Below are 15,488 nucleotides of genomic sequence, written 5' to 3' on the forward strand. Positions count from 1 at the left end.
GTGTCACTACAGACCCTGGTTCAATCCCGGGCTGTATCACAACTGGCCATGATCGTGAGTCCCATAGGGTGGCGCACAATTGGCCCAGCATCGTCCGGGTTGGGGAGAGTTTGGCCGGGGTAGGCCGTCATTGTAAAATAAGTATTTGTTCTTAACTGACTTGCCAAATTAAATAAAGGTTCAATAAAAAAATGTAATAAAAAATAAAAAAACGCAAACCAGATGGGATGGCGTATCGCTGCAGAATGCTGTGGTAGCCATGCTGGTTAAGTGTGCCTTGAATTCTAAATAAATCACTGCCAGTGTCACCAGCAAAACACCCCTACACCATCACACCTCCTCCTCCATGCCTCATGGTGGGAACCACACAAGCAGAGATCATCCTTTCGCCTATGCGTCTCACAGAGACACAGCCGTTGGAACCAAAAATCTACAATTTGGACTCCTCTGACCAAAGGACAGATTTCCACCGGTCTAATGTCCATTGCTCGTGTTTCCTGGTCCAAGTCTCTTCTTATTATTGGTGTCCTTATATGTGTCTGTTACTTGAACTCTGTGAAGCAATTATTTGGGGTGCAATTTCTGAGGCTGGTAACTCTAATGAACTTCTCCTCTGCAGCAGAGGTAACTCTTGGTCTTCCTTTCCTGTGGCGGTCCTCACAAGAGCCAATTTCTCCATAGCGCTTGATGGTTTTTGCGACTGCACTTGAAGAAACTTTAAAAGTTCTTGAAATTTCCCGGATTGACTGACCTTCACTGTCGTTTCTCATTGCTTATCTGAGCTGTTCTTGCCATAATATGGACTTGGTCTTTTACCAAATAGGGCTATCTTCTGTATACCCCCCCTACCTTGTCACAACACAACTGATTGGCTTTAAGAAGGCAAGAAATTCCACAAATTAACATTTAACAAGGCACACCTGTTAATTGAAATACATTCCAGGTGACTTTCTCATGAAGCTGGTTGAGAGAATGCCAAGAGTGTGCAAAGCTGTCATCAAGGCAAAGGGTGGCTACTTTGAATAATCTAGAATATAAAATATATTTAGATTTGTTTAACACTTTTTTTGGTTACTACATGATTCCATGTGTGTTATTTATAGTTTTGATGTCTTCACAATTATTGTACAAAGTAGAAAATAGTACAAATAAAGAAAAACACTGGAATGAGTAGGTGTGTCCAAACTGTTGACTGGTACTATATACGCATAAAAGTTATTCTTTACCCCACATTTTATATTTGGCACAAAACATCAAACTACTTTTTAAAGCTAAGACAAATATAATTCCATAGACTCGATGCACTACAAAATGGTCAGACTTTGGGTGAAAACCTTGCTTGGGTAGAAGCAGAGGAAAGTCTTAAAATGGTAAGTGTTCCACGTCCATTTTCATCAATCTAGGCCAGTCACTCATCAATCTAGGCCAGTCACGCCTGGAAATGGGTGTGACGAATGTAATGATCAACGATCTGAGGACCTGTCTGAGTGAGTGAGTGAGTGACCCACCCAGTTTCTATCCCCGTGTAACCCTGTTTCCATCTCATACTGGGAACCAAAGTCCTCCCCAGTCATCACATTTCATGTAGTCTCTGGGAGACGACACAGCTCCATGGAGATAGAAAGAGAGAGTGAGAGCGAGCGAGAGAATGAAGCAGAGAGAGAGACAGAGAGAGAGAGAGAGAGAGAGAGTGAGAGAGGGAGAGTCATACAAAGACAGGTGACAGGCTGGGGGCAAATCTCCCAGCAGCAGCAGTAGCACTCAGAGACGGGTGTTCACAGAACAGGGAATAAATCCAAATGCAAATACAAGTCTGTTGACAGCGGCCCCAAAATGGGCTTCCATCGATCTGTTGCTTTATTTGCTCTCTCTCTCTCTCTCTCTCTCTCTCTCTCTCTCTCTCTCTCTCTCTCTCTCTCTCTCTCTCTCTCTCTCTCTCTCTCTCTCTCTCTCTCTCTCTCTCTCTCTCTCTCTCTCTCTCTCTCTCTCTCTCTCTCTCTCTCTCTCTCTCTCTCTCTCTCTCTCTATATGTTAGATCCTCACACAAGAGAGGGATAGTGCTATCTTCCTTACAGTAGTGGTGTGACTTGTTGATTGGTGAGAGAACGTCAGGGTAATGAGGGATAGCTGAGAATTTGAGCAGGGACTCAGGGAGCAGCAGACGCTGTTTCACCACCAGACTAGAGTGAAGCGATGACCTCATTTCCTGTGACTTCAGATAAGAACTGGACCAGAGATAATCTATATAATGTCGAAATTGTCTTGTCTCTGCCCTAACAATGGGAGTCGTTGTCAGAAAGGCGAAAAGGCAGGTGAGATCAGGTGGGAACATTCTAGCACTAGACTAGCACATTGTTTCGGCAGATACTCATGTGAACAACAGACACAACTCCAATATCCACTATTTGAGTGTACAAAACATCAGGAACACCAGCTCTTTCCGGGTGAAAGCTATGATCCCTTACTGATGTCACTTCAAATCAGTGTAGATGAAGCCTTGAGACAAGCCTTGAGCCTTGAGACAATTGAGACATGGATTGTGTATGTGTGCCATTCAGAGGGTGAATGGGCAAGACAAAAGATTTAAGTGCCTTTGAACGGGGTATGGTAGTAGGTGCCAGGTGCACCGGTTTGAGTGTGTCAAGAACTGCAACGCTGCTGGGTTTTTCACGCTCAACAGTTTCCTGTGTGTATCAAGAATGGTCCACCACCCAAAGGACATCCAGCCAACTCGACACAACTGTGGGAAGCAATGGAGTCAACATGGGCCAGAATCCCTGTGGAACGCTTTCGACACCTTCTAGAGTCCATGCCCCGATGAATTGTGGGGCAAAAGGGGGTGAAACTCAATATTAGTGTATTGAACACTCGGTGTATATCAATACATTCGGAACAACCTTAACGTTACAAAACTTTTATTGGATTAAATAAGCCTCACTTTGCAAATTAGCAATGCAACATTTTATTGACCAAATCCAACACTCTCTCATAGACCACCATACAAAAAAATCCTCATTTGGTCTGCCTATCGCTGTATTCTCATGTAGACAGAATTGGATGGGAACGGAGCCTCTTGCTTCGCCTCTTCCTCTCTGAATGGACACAATCCCTTAACATTTGATTTATTCTCAGGGTTTTTTCTGTATTTTAACTAGGTGAGTTAGAGAGATAATCAACTAGTGTTTAAAGCTGGAATCCTTTTACCATGATGCTTCCCAGCTCTGCTTTGACAACAAAACAAATACAATAACAACGGCTGTGGGGCGGACCGTTTCCCCTACTGTGGATTTCATCTGTAAGGGAACCATAGTACTTCCACTTCATGTAGTGGTTATTGAGATCCAAGGGTCATGTGATCATGGGGGGTCATCAAAAAGACATCTGAATTTTCCTTTTCTTTTTTTTAATCAAATACCAAAGTTTGACTGTCGATATTTGTCTTTCACGAGATATTGGAAGCTCTGACGTAGCTAGTCACTGCCCTGCTTTACCTAAAGCACTCTGTCTTTCTCCATATATAGCCAACCTCATTAGGTCTAATGTACAGTAAATGATGAACTCTCTCTTCCACTCTGTGGCAACACATACACTAGAGAATGGCTAACGCTGCAGCAGCGTTCATGTGACAGTCGCTGTGCCTGTGGCCTACTTAGCTAGCCGTAGCATTCTGCACTTCCCCTCTAACTCTCACTCTGGGTTGAATGAGGCTCCGTGCTTTCTTTCGCTCTCTCTTTTGACGACTGCTCCACTTCCTCATGGCAGGCCAGGGTCCGGGATGGGTTCCGGAATGAGAACGTCTTGTTCTCCCTGGCTGGACAGAATCAAAGCAAATGGCAGCTGCCAAGTACAGCTCATGTGACTGCTGTGTGAAAATGCGTCCTGCTCCCTACCCAACCCACCCCTCTGCCAGTCAGCTTCACAGCCAACCCTCTCACTCATTCGCTCGCTCTTTCTTTCACCTCTCTTTATTCATCTCTCGGTCTCTTTCTCCCTCTCCCTCCCTCTCTCATCCAAATTCCAGTATGCTTAATTGGTGGGCCCACACATTTAGACAGCCTTGCCAGCGTTATTTTATCATTTTCACATAACATTTACCCACTGACAAAGACCCGAATGCAACTGCAGTTATTGTCAGAATGATAAATAACTGATATGGACATTTAAAAAAGGTTTTCAGGCAATTTGTAGACATCTAATTTTTCATTAAATAAAGGTGTGGGCAGGAGTTTTCCCCTCTTTTGCCAATACCCTAATGAGGTTTCATTTCATACCCTCCCCAGGCCACCCCTGTGCCAACTCTTCCAGCCCAGACACACTGACACTGCATACCCATCCACCAGACTGCTCGGCTCTGGAATCAACCTGCTCTAGACTAGAGCCAGCTGCTCACCTCAGGGCTAAAACCCTTCCATTCTAGAACAGTCTAGATTAGTGTTCAAGAGAGACTTAGAACTGTGTTAGAGCTGTTGTAGCTCTGGCAACAGTAGAGTTTGCTGAGAGCAGGAACAGGGAGGGCTCTGGTGAAACAAATGCCATGCCACGTTACGGTTAACATCTTGTTATCAAACACAGACGCACACTCCAACAGACACACACTCCAACAGACACACACTCCAACAGACGAACACTCCAACAGGCGAACACTCCAACAGGCGAACACTCCAACAGGCGAACACTCCAACAGACGCACACTCCAACAGACGCACACTCCAACAGACGCACACTCCAACAGACGCACACTCCAACAGACGCACACTCCAACAGACGAACACTCAAACAGACACACTAAACTTGTCTACGTCTGTTTCTTGTGAGCAGAGGCAAATGATGGAGTATTTCAGCAGCACTGCGCATACAGCTAGTTTCTCCCTCTCTTTCTCCCTCCGTTTCTCCCCCTGTTTCTCTGCAGCAGTGTAGCCTAATGTCTGCAGCTCTTGTTCTTCTGCCGCTTCCTGCGTCACTTCCCCTCATAGTACATTGTGAGATGTAAACACAAGCGCACCCATGCTCGTTTGCATGAGCGCACACACACACACAGTCGCACACATACACACACACACACACACACACACACACAGTCGCACACACACACAGTCACACACAGTCGCACACACACACAGTCACACACGCACACACACACAGGCACACACACACACACACACACAGGAGTAGTTCATCACAACCACAAGCGGAAATAAAACTTTAACAGCTGGGTTAAAAACCAGCTGTCTCCCACTCAGAGGCACACAGATACATACAGAGACAAATGTATAACTAGAAACACACACCAACACTCTGCGTACAACACACCTGCCTGAGGAAATGCAATAATTCAACAACATCCCACACACAGTGAAACCACCAACCTCAATGATCTCTGTACTCAAATCAGTCTGTAATCCAAGTGTTTTCAAGTAACAATTGCTGAGCTACTGTTGACTCACCAGTAGTGATGGCTTATGGAGTTAGGGAGGGGAAAGAGGACAGGAATTAAATTGCAGTCTGCTGCAAATTACACAGACACAGGCTCTGTCTGCATGCTTCAACTTTCAATACAGCCGTGGCTAAAAGACAAACACAACAACATATCATTAAATTAAATGGTATGTTTGTTGTAATGGACAAGAACAGACCCATTTGGCCTGTAACAGGGAGACTGTCAACACTGGACTTAATACATGGCCTGTGACGCAGACTGCGATGTCAGTTTCAGCATGGACTTACACCAGACACAAACACACACACACAAACACAAATATACTTCAGTACTTGAGTGACACTCTAGCCATTTTAAACATGTCACTAATCTCGCTGCTTCCTCTGTAGTGAAGTGCAGCGCATAGTTTAGCTAAGTCGGCGGCAGGGTAGCCTAGTGGTTAGAGCATTGGACTAGTAACCAAAAGGTTGCAAGTTCATATCCCCGAGCTGACTTGAGTGACACTCTAGCCATTTTAAACATGTCACTAATCTCGCTGCTTCCTCTGTAGTGAAGTGCAGCGCATAGTTTAGTTAAGTCGGCGGCAGGGTAGCCTAGTGGTTAGAGCATTGGACTAGTAACCAAAAGGTTGCAAGTTCATATCCCCGAGCTGACAAATCTGTCATTCTGCCCCTGAACAGGCAGTTAACCCACTTATTCCTAGGCTGTCAATGAAAATAAGAATTTGTTCTTAACTGACTTGCCTAGTTAAATAAATAAAATTAAAAAGTAATGCACCCTCCAGAGGAAACAACTGCTTATATCCCTGAACCTCTCCTTTGAAATGGGATGTTAGACTAACAACTATAATAACGTGAGTTATGCTTTGCTTTGGAATGTCAACCCTGCTCAAACTCAAACGTGCTTCATTCACATTCACATTTCTTCTGCTTGTTGTTGACAATAATTGTTTATTTGGGTTATTTTATTAGGATCCACATTAGCTGTTGTGATAGTAGCAAATACTCTTCCTGGGGTCCATATACAACATGAAACATGACATATACAGAATATTAATAGACAAGAACAGCTCAAGAACAGAACTACATGCATTTTAAACATCCCACATAGCCTACATATCAGTATATCAGTAGAGGCTGCTGATGGGAGGACGGCTTATAATAATGGCTGGAACGGTACAGTACAGTAAAGTACAGACACATAAAATATCTAGGTCATATAGGGGAGAGGCGTGTGGTGAGGTGTTGCTTTATCTGTTTTTTTAAACCAGGTTTGCTGTTCATTTGAGCAATCTGAGATGGAAGGGAGTTTCAAGCAATCATGGCTCTTTATAATACTGTACATTTTCTTAAATTTGATCTGGATTTGGGAACTGTGAAAAGACCCCTGGTGGCAAGTCTGGTACGGTAAGTGTGTGTGTCAGTTCTGTGTGTATGTCGACTATGCAAACAATTTAGAATTTTTAACACTTTGGGTTTTTTTTAAACAGGAAGTGATGCATTCAGTCTCTACTTTTAGCCAAGAGAGACTGGCATGCATAGTATTGATATTAGCCCTCTGATTTCAGTGAAGAGCAAGACGTGCTGCTCTGTTCTGGGTCAGATGCAGTTTTTCTAGGTCCTTCTTTGCCGCAACTGACCATATGACTGTGCAATAATCAAGATAAGATAAAACTAGAGCCTGCAGGACTTGCTTTGTGGAGTGTGGTGTCAAAAAGCAGAGCATCTCTTTATCAATTAAAGACCTCTCCCCATCTTCACAACAATTGAACCAATAAGTTTTAACCATGACAGTTTACTATCCAAGGTGACACCAAGAAATGTAGTCTCTTCAACTTGCTCAATTGTCACGTTCTGACCTTAGTTCCTTTTTTATGTCTTTGTGTTAGTTTGGTCAGGGCGTGAGTTGGGGTGGGTAGTCTATGTTATTTTTTCTATGTTGTATTTCTGTGTTTGGCCTGGTATGGTTCTCAATCAGAGGCAGCTGTCGATCGTTTGTCTCTGATTGAGAATCATACTTAGGTAGCCTGTTTTCCCCATTTTGGTTGTCGGTGATTATTTTCCCTGTCAGTGTTTGCTCCGTACGGGACTGTGTCGGTTTCCATTTATTCTCTTGTTCTTTTGTTTTCTGTGTTCAGTTATATTTCATTCAAATTATATTATGGACACTTACCATGCTGCGCATTGGTTCGATCCTTCCTACTCCTCCTCAGAAGAGGAGGACGAAAACTGTTATAGAATCTCCCACCAAAGAAGGACCAAGCAGCGTGGTAACCAGGAGCAGAGGGCTCTGGACTCCTGGACTTGGGAGGAGATACTGGACGGCAAGGGACCCTGGGCACAGGCTGGGGAATATCGTCGCCCCAAGGAAGAACTGGAGGTAGCGAAAGCTGAGCGGCAGCGACATGAGGAGGTAGCATGGCAGCGCGACAGGCACGAGAGGCAGCCCCAAAAGACTTATGGGGGGGGGAGTGTGGCAGAGTCAGGTTGAAGACCTGAACCCACTCCTCATGCTTAGCGAAAGCAGCGTTGTACTGGTCAGGCAACGTGTTGTGCGGTGGTGCGCACAGTGTCACCAGTGCGCGCTCATAGCCCAGAGCGCTATAGGCCAGCCCCCCGCAAGTGCCATGCGAGAGTGGGCATCCAGCCAGGGTGTGTTGTGCCGGCTCAGCGTGTCTGGTCTCCAGTATGCCGTTTCAGCCCAGGGTATCCTGCGCCGGCTCTGCGTGCTGTGTCTCCGGGGCGCTGGGAGGGTGCAGTGTGTCCTATGCCTGCGCTCCGCCCGTGCCGGGCGAATGTAGGCATTGAGCCTAAGGGAGAGGTGCATGTAGTATGCAGCAGAGCTCCAGTGCTCCCCCACAGCCCGGTCCATCTGGTGCCTCCTCCACGCACCAGGCCTCCTGTAGGTCTCCCCAGCCTGGTGGGTCCTGTGGCAGCCCCACGCACCAGGCTGTCTCTCCGTCTCCTCCCTCCAGATTCTCTCTCCAGGCCAGAGCCGCCCGTCGGTCCGGAGCTGCCGGAGCCGCCCGTCGGTCCGGAGCTGCCGGAGCCGCCCGTCGGTCCGGAGCTGCCGGAGCCGCCCGTCGGTCAGGAGCTGCCGGAGCCGACCGTCGGTCAGGAGCTGCCGGAGTGGCCCGTCGGTCAGGAGCTGCCGGAGCCGCCCGTCAGTCAGGAGCTGCCGGAGCCGACCTTCACTATGGTGCTGCCGGAGTCTCCCGCCTGTCCGGCGCTGCCGGAGTCTCCCGTCTATTCAGGGCCCGCTGTTAGGGTTCCCAGTACGAGGTCGGCGGCGAGGGTCGCCGCTCCAAAGGCGGCACTTAAGTGGGCCAAGACTATGGTGGAGTGGGGTCCACATCCCGCGCCAGAGCCACCACCGCCACCGCAGACAGACGCCCACCCAGACGCTCCCCTATAGGTTCAGGTTTTGCGGCCGGAGTCTGCACCTTTGGGGGGGGGGTACTGTCACGTTCTGACCTTATTTCCTTTTTTATGTCTTTGTGTTAGTTTGGTCAGGGTGTGAATTGGGGTGGGTAGTCCTATGTTCTTTTTTCTATGTTGTATTTCTGTGTTTGGCCTGGTATGGTTCTCAATCAGAGGCAGCTGTCGATCGTTGTCTCTGATTGAGAATCATACTTAGGTAGCCTTTTTTCCCCATTTTGGTTGTCGGTGATTATTTTCCGTGTCAGTGTTTGCTCCGTACGGGACTGTGCCGGTTTCCATTTATTCTCTTATTCTTTTGTTTTCTGTGTTCAGTTACATTTCATTCAAATTATATTATGGACACTTACCATGCTGCGCATTGGTCCGATCCTTCCTACTTCTCCTCCTCAGAGGAGGACGAAAACCGTTACATCAATAGCTAGATTATGAATTATCAAATTGAGCTGAGGTCTAGAATTTAGGCTAATTTGACACTTTGTTGACAAGGGTATGAGGAACAAAAACAAAATCCCTCAGAATTAATTAAATGCTGGTCCAACACAAGATTAAAGGAAACATATTAATTAAAGAGGAAAATACATCAACATTTCTCTAGAATAACAAACCTGTAATACCACAGAAATGGAAACCTACACCAAAACACACACTGTCACGATCGTCGTATGGAATGGACCAAGGTGCAGCGTTGTGAGTGTACATTTTTCTTTATTTGCAAATGTCGCCAACAAACAATAATAAAACAAAAACTAACATGAAGCTCCGTAAGTCTTTACATGCACAAACGAAGACAACTATCCACAACTACCAAAAGAAAAAATGGCTGCCTAAGTATGATTCCCAATCAGAGACAACGATAGACAGCTGTCCCTGATTGAGAACCATACCCGGCCAAAACATAGAAACAAACAACCTAGAATGCCCACCCCAAATCACACCCTGACCTAACCAAATAGAGAAATAAAACGTCTCTCTAAGGTCAGGGCGTGACACACACAAACAGACATGCACACAGACACGCACACACCCCAAGGTGTTACACGAAAAAGGGCTCGATTCCTGTGAAATTTACCACGTCCTTCAATGGTTCCTCTTTTTATGTAAAGTGATTCAGGCTGGCAATGTCTCAATCAACAAATAAAGTCATAAATGGACAATGGACCGCAGTAGGTACAACCTTAAGCCTGGTAAACTATAGTGGAAAAGGGCATGTAGCTATGTGTACATTACTATCTTACTAGTTTTGCTGACAGGACAGGACATGAGAGCATTTTCATAGCTCTGTTCATAGCCACGGGAAGTAGTTTGAGGGTGCTGCGCTATTTTTATTTTATTTTTTAATTCTTCTTCTTTTTTTATTCTGAATTTTTAGGAGGGCGCTGCAGCACCCTCAGCACCCCTACTTCCTGCAGCTATGGCTGTGTTTACTAATAGTGCTGGGTTAAAGAGTCCCATCTCTAGAAAGCATATTTTCTTATACTTTACAGAGGGATGTCAGCCTGCTCTGCTGTGACAGGAGGAGAGTTCATGCCACCTGTGTTTTGGCTCTTAGGCTAGTTTTTGTGGATAAATGGAATGGATAGAGATTTAGACTGGACTGATATGCTCTTTTCTTATACACACTCAAAAACAATGATAAAATGTAGTTGGCCCGGGCAATGTTACAATCTATCAATTGGCCATTGGTATGTCTAGGTCTTGTCACATACGTGCAAAGGGGATGGATATGCACGTTCCTGCACTCTGTGCTCGTTCCAAAGGCGGTCAGTTGCAAGTATTTTTTTGTGTATTCAAGAGAACTGGGAACTCGGAAAACAACAATGTCAAATTATGGTGTCAGTGATATTCGGTTAAAGACCTGGAGAATAAACCCTCCTCCTCACAGTTGCCTATGTCCCATAAAGTTGATGATGTGGTTGTTACTGACAAGAAGCACATGGCTGAGCTCTTTAATCACCACATCATTAAGTCAGGATTCTTGTCCGACTCAGCCATGCTTCCTTGCCTGTCCAACATTTCCTCATCTCCAACCCCTTCTAATGCGACTAGCCCCAATGCTTCTCCCTCTTTTCCCCTGACCGCTACAAAGTTTCTCCCTGCAGGCAGTCACTGAATCCGTGGTGCTAAAGGACCTCCTGAAACTTGACCCCCAAAAAACATCTGGGTCAGATGGTTTAGACCATTTCTTCATTAAAGGTTGCTTCCCCTATCATCGCCAAGCCTATCTCCGACCTTTATAACATGTCTCTCCTTTCTGGGGAGGCTCCCATTGCTTGGAAGGCAGACGCGGTTAGTCCTTTATTTAAAGGGAGAGATCATGCTGATCCCAACTGTTATAGGCCTTTTTCAATTTTGCCCTGTTTATCAAAAGTGTTGGAAAAACTTGTCAATAATCAACTGACTGGCTTTCTTGAGGTCTATGGTATTCTCTCTGGTATGCAATCTGGTTTCTGCACAGGATAGGGATGTGTCACTGCAACCTTAAACGTCCTCAATGATGTCTCTATTGCCCTTGATTCTAAGCAATGTTGTGCTGCTATTTTTATTGACTTGGTCAAAGCTTTTGATACAGTAAACAATTCCATTCTTGTGGGACGGCTAAGGAGTATTGGTGTCTCTGAAGGGTATTTGGCCTGGTTTGCTAACTACCACTCTCAAAGAGTGCAGTGTATAAAGTCAGAAAATCTGCTGTCTCAGCCACTGCCTGTCACCAAGCGAGTACCCCAAGGCTCAATCCTAGGCCCACGCTCTTCTCAATTTACATTAATAACATAGCTCAGGCAGTAGGAAGCTCTCTCATCCATTTATATGCAGGTGATATACAGTTTTATAGCTGGCCCCTCCCCGGATTTTGTTTTAAATGCTCTACAACAAAGCTTTCTTAGTGTCCAACAAGCTTCCTCTACCCTTAACCTTGTTCTGAACACATCCAAAACAAAGGTCATGTGGTTTGGTAAGAAGAATGCCCCTCTCCCCACAGGTGTGATTACTACCTCTGAGGGTTTAGAGCTTGAGGTAGTCACCTCATACAAGTACTTGGGAGTATGGCTACACTATCCTTCTCTCAGCACATATTACAGCTGCAGTCTAAAATTTAATCTAGACACACATATACATACATATATATTCTTATTTGCAATGATGGCCTACCAAAAGGCAAAAGGCACTCCCACACACATATATATATATATATATATATATTGCAAATACGAATTTGTTCTTAACTGACATGCCTAGTTAAATAAAGGTTCAATAAAATAAAATAAAAAATATTCAGGTTTGTAAATCCGAGGTCAAGAAATATGCCCGAGATTCTGACTTGGAATTCTAAATTGGATGAACTTTCAAAACGATTTTCCCTTCCAGAGATAGTTTTTTTTTTCGAGTTCCCAGTTATCATGAACACACTGAAAGCGGAGATTTTCGAGGTCCTACCTGTTTTGAACGCCTTACACTACTCCGACATACTGTACAAGGCAGTGACGTCAAATGTTATTGCCACATTTCCTTAACATCCCGTCCCTGTCCGACAGAGGGACTGTAGAACATGTTGATAAAGGATTTGGCCCCACCTGTAGGCTAGCAGGGGAGGGGGGGGAGGGGGGGGGGGGTATAGGCTGTATCACTGGCGTACGGTCCTACAGCTACGCAGTTTCCGATTTGACAGTGGAAAGTTCTCCATGCATCGGACATATAAAGGCTACCCCAATCACATTGCTATAGCCCAGTATTTGGTTAATTCTAGAACTTTACAATTATTTCACAGAGAAACTTTAACCAGGTTATGAATGATTTTGCTACTCAATATTTTACATCACAACAGGCTATAATTCATAAAGATGAGTAGTTATGTTCTGTTTATGTTGCGTAATGATGACGATTGGAGATCTGAACATCACAAGTTATGAAAGTGCGTCCTCATAAAAATGCCGCCCTCTCGAAGCTCCAAATAACCTGTCTCGACAACGCAAAATCAGACTATAGTGGCGACTTCAATTTTAGTTTAAACAAAACATGTTCTTGCTCGTATTTTCTAGCATTGGACCAGACAGCGGTCTGTGTGTTGTTGCGGTGCCATCCTTCAAGATATGGGTGAGATGGACGACCTATAGGCATTATTTTCTAAACAACATACATGCAATAGGCTATCAAATGTGTAGAAAGCAAAGACCCAGTTGTCGAGCTTACTTAAAGTTCAATATGCGCAACACAAACTGGAATGCGGACATTGACAAAGCTATAGAGAGCAAAAATCTGGATTTTTTATTTATTTTTTAAATCTGCTCAGCCACAAAAGCAGGGGCGAATTTTCGTATCACGCACTTACAGAAAACACAGAACACAATGCGATTCTTCCGCTGTATCAACACGAGAAAGACAAAATAACACGCGGAAAGCACCTGCGGTAACGCGCATAAATGACAGCTGAGAAGAGCATAGAAAACAGTGCCTCTACCCAGCTGCGTATCAACCATCTGGGACATTATATAAATAAGTTAACTCACGTGAGATGAGCACCGATTCCGCTCCCAGGTAGATGGATGGAATAAACACGCACTTTCCCTTCAAAAAGTGCTTAATAGCTGCAGGTACAATCGCGAATCGACAGACATGTCCCGTCTGATGGGGACGTATTCTGGACCGCCCCTGTCCCCGACATGGTCCCCAGTTGCTCCGAGGCAATTGCGATGGTGCTATTGCAGATGAGTGCGTAGATTTTTTTTTTTATCAGCTCAGGGTACACTCGGTCTCTGTTTTCCTGCTATTTCATTATATCATGTCCATCATGTGACATGGCCAAGCCTTTCAATGGAAACTTAAAGGGACCTCCCACGTGATCCAGTCCATGCGCAGTCACTGTTTGGCAGGGGGAAGTCCACTGCGCTCGGTAAACAGCAATGAGCCATTAATCGCATAATAAAGACTACAGCGTCCACGTTCTGGCCCATATAATATAAGCTAGCCTACATAATTATATAAGTCTCCAAAATATTCACATAGTGAGTTATTTCCCGCACATATGAGCTCATGTGTAGGCTATAACATCAACATGACCATGACTCAGGAATGAGATGAGCAGGTGCATTTATTGCTATTATAGGACCAATGCAGTGTCTAGTGACCTCGTGGTCGATAGGCCTATAGGTTAATATATGTTTTATCATGATAAACATGTAGCCTATAATTTTACCAAATTTCGAATACTTAACTGAGTAAGTGAAAATTAAATAGAATAGTTTACAAAATGAGTCATAATTTAATGTAGCATATACTTCTCTATGTCACTCAATAATCCCTTGTCCGCTGTGCTTTGGACAAAAAAAGGTCACTAATAAAAAGTGCCCCTCCACCCCATTTATGGTAAATTAAGAGGTTCCTGTGCCAAGTGCTGCTCGTGCACTTAGAAGAAATTACATTTCTTACATCAAGAAGCTTCCTGGTAATCCACTTGGAAATGATTCACCTGTGTCAAATTGCATTTGACACGCAGATGGTCCTTTCGAAAAATGGGATGATCAAAGCCTGGTTGACGCTCAGAAAGTCATGGCTATTATTGTTTTCAGTAATTGATGTACAATTATATGAGGCTTTATTTATAATACGATTATTGTTGTTGCAATAATATAATAGCCTAATAGTAAACCACTAAATAGTTTACTGTTCTGCATACACAGTTATCCAGATGTTATAGCGTGTGCAGCAAAATGCTTGTCTTACTAGCTCCTAACAGTGCAGAACAATTTCAAACAACCACACAAATAATCAGAAACTAGAATCAAGAAATCAAGATCGAATCAGTGCAGTAATTGCCCCATAGGTTGGACAGTCACGGAGAGAGAAAGAGAGAGGTGTGTGTGTGTGTGTGTGTGTGTGTGTGTGTGTGTGTGTGTGTGTGTGTGTGTGTGTGTGTGTGTGTGTGTGTGTGTGTGTGTGTGTGTGAGGGGGAGGGGGAGGAGGGGGGGGGCAGTTATTATCTCATGCTGACTGGAAAGGGTGATGAGGATTCATGTGCCCTGTGACTTTCAGGCTGGAACTGAGATCATCAGGGAAGATGACATAAAAATGAAGCAGTGACTCTATTATCCTGTGATATCCTCATCATCGGGAGTTTGGTGGGAAACACATTGGGAACTAAAAGATATGGGCTTATGTTAAAAATGAATAAGGAAAACCAAACACAGGAGGAAACATCAGTCCTGCTTGTGTAAGGTAATACCGGTTGCATATCTTTGAGAGATACAGTATTTCAAACATATTCTAAATTCTATTGATGCTGTTCAGTCTCTCAACGTGCAACAAATATGAGACAAGCCTATACTGAATAGTTTCTAAAAGTTTCTAAACTATATTATATCTGCAGGTAAAATAGGTGTCAGGAAAAACCTATTGCGATGATAACACACACACACACACACACACACACACACAAACACTAAGCCAAATGGAAGCAGTCTGGTTGAAATAACTTGGTCCAAGTGTTCCCTGCACATTTCCAGGGTCACTAATCATTATCATGTCCTCATAAATATTTGGAACAGTTTTGTCTATTATTGAACTTGACCGATGTAACCAAAAGCATTAATCGAATTAAAGTGTATTGTCTCTTTAAGAAC

The sequence above is a fragment of the Oncorhynchus mykiss genome, chromosome 21 (genome assembly GCF_013265735.2).
Source record: "Oncorhynchus mykiss isolate Arlee chromosome 21, USDA_OmykA_1.1, whole genome shotgun sequence".
NCBI classification, from domain to species: domain Eukaryota; kingdom Metazoa; phylum Chordata; class Actinopteri; order Salmoniformes; family Salmonidae; genus Oncorhynchus; species Oncorhynchus mykiss.